General features: G+C 39.2%; 1 long non-coding RNA gene across 1 annotated transcript; it reads left to right on the top strand.

The window, feature by feature from the left end:
- The first annotated feature begins 490 nt into the window (after nucleotides 1-490).
- LOC116424259 (uncharacterized) lies at nucleotides 491-2195 on the top strand. The gene is made up of 3 exons (XR_004234418.2): nucleotides 491-659; nucleotides 748-864; nucleotides 979-2195. It is a non-coding gene; the product is annotated as an uncharacterized LOC116424259 (long non-coding RNA).
- The last annotated feature ends 303 nt before the right edge of the window (nucleotides 2196-2498 follow it).

Here is a 2498-nt window from a genome sequence, read left to right as displayed (position 1 = left end):
AAGAGAGAAGAAGAAAAAAAAAGTATTCCCGAGCCAGATGCATGACCTTTTCGGTACTGGCTCCGTGGGAGATAACGATACGAGGAATGCACTCGACCGATTCGAGTCCCGGAGCTGACGGCGGCAAGGGAGTTCGGGCCGTGTAGGTGCGGCCCTGACTGTCGGCTCGCAGCTTCGGCTCTCTCGGCCGAGCAAGTGCAGGTGCGCGGCCGCCAGTCTGTCGCCAGGGCCCCCACCACCATTGCCCGGACCCTTCTTCGGCCCCGCTCCGCCCCTCGCCATGCAAGGACCCAGAGATCGCGGACCCCTCCGACTGCCCCCCGCCGATGCTAGCCAGCCGAAGGAAGAAGGAGGCTCTCTCTTGCGCCGGCACCTTCTTCCCTTCCCCCTCCAAGGCTTTTTTCTTTCTCTCGTCCACCCGTTCTCCATCTGCCCCCTGATATCGGCCCGTCTCATCCCTGCTGCCGCGCACCGCTTGCTCGCTCGCTCGCTCGCAACAGGTAGTGCGTACGGGGACCGCCTGCGAAACGAGACACTCGCTCCTCACGCCTACCGTGCGGCCAGACCAGATTTACTTTTTTCATGAAAATTTAGTTCGGATGCGCTATTTGCGTATGGATGGATGTCACTGGGATGGGGGTCCGGAAATAATTGCAACTGTTGAGTGTTGTTTTGATTGAGACTGTTTTGGAGAATTTATAAGGAGACTTTATAAGGTACTAATTGTGTATGTATTTCAATATTAAGGTCGAATGCGTAGGTATGTAACTATTACTAGAGAAGATGGAACAAGAACTGAGGAAGTAGCGGGGATGACACCTTTGGAAGTGGAATACCTGGTTCTTCACACCTGTAGTGAATATGGTACTTATATAGTAAAGTATGGAAGGAAAAAGGCGAGAAAAAGTGTGATAAATATTTTTTAAAATCCCATTTTGAAATCAAAATTCTGAAACGAATTTTTTCTAAAATCCTTAGAGATGAATCCTGATCGTTCTGACTCAAGGTCTGGAGGTAGCTTTGCAGATGCCCGAAAACCGTGAGTCATTCGCAGATAACGTAGGTTGGTCATCCAACAACCGAAATAGAGTCATAACTGTTATTAGGTACATCGGTTCTGAGTATATCGGTTGCAGTTCCGGTACCAGTTCTTCGGAACTGATATTATATTTATGACTGTTATTTTTTGCTTCTGTTTTTCTTTTAGAACCTAAAAATAACAGTTGTAGAACCGATACAAAATCGGTAATACCGATCCTGAAGAACCGGAACCAAAAGGGATGTAGCTCAGAACGGATACACCCAATAACAGTTATGACTTTATTTCGGTACTTCATACTGTTTCAAAAACCGGAACCAACATCGAAACTGTTGTCAAATCCTGTACCTACCAATCCGAGATGGGACAGGATTTTTCTTTTGAGGATGGTATTGAATGACCAACTTTGGTATCTTATCTGTGACGCGCCGCGTATCTTAGTGACTCAGTATGATTTTGTATTTTTTTTTGTTTTGTTAACACTAGGACTATTGAATAGTGATATTCACTTACATTTTCTTGTATAAATTGTGCAAGTGCATTTATTGAAATTAACATTCACTTATTGTATATTACAATTGCGATGGAATTTATTTAATAGTTTTTTTTAAACGTCTATATCTTCTGAATAATTGGAAAGGAAGACTTTATTGGACATTGTAGAGTTAATTATATATGCGTGTATGTAAGGAGTCGTGTATAGTATGCTAGATGCTCAGAAAAATCGAGTGTTCCCTTAAAATGATCGATGCAGACTTTAAGGCTGGTACACCTGAGATTTTGACTCCAATGATCTACGTATGTACGTGGTAATACTTTCACAAATGAGAATTAATGAGATTGGTCATCACTTGTGTATGGTATTATGTTTCAAGATTACTCGAAATGAATTGAAACAGATGTTGAGATAAAAATTGGCCGAAGTCTTTAAGTACACTCGTATTCATAAATCTTTGCTGTGGTTCAAAAATAAACTCCATAACACATTAATTAACCTTTTGCTCTTGAACATTTTAATATTACATTTAAAATGTCCTCTCTGCGAGGACTTCCGAGTGCAAAGGAATAATATTATGTGCAGGGTAATTTTAATGAAAAAAAGTAATTCGAAAATAATTGTAGTTATAGTTAATGTCATCTTTACGACACAGTTCAATGAATTATCTGATGTGTATTATTTCTGTTACTGTATTTAAAGAATATAGAATTATTTATAACAACATCATTATATATTTAATAAATAAATTTTGAAAATATATGAAATAAACATGTATTAATGAGTGGCCTATTTACTTTTTACTAACTAAATCATTTCTAAGGAGTGCATAAGATATACAAAATTTGCAATTTTCTTTTATTAGGTGAATAAACTTTATTTAATTGAATTTGTAATTGAGTATGTAATTATTATATAACTAAAATAAATAATTATCGACATTAAATAATATTAACCAACAAC

The sequence above is a fragment of the Nomia melanderi genome, chromosome 7 (genome assembly GCF_051020985.1).
Source record: "Nomia melanderi isolate GNS246 chromosome 7, iyNomMela1, whole genome shotgun sequence".
Lineage (NCBI taxonomy): Eukaryota > Metazoa > Arthropoda > Insecta > Hymenoptera > Halictidae > Nomia > Nomia melanderi.
The sequence above is the reverse complement of the archived record's forward strand: the minus strand, read 5'-3'. Positions and strand labels throughout refer to the sequence as shown.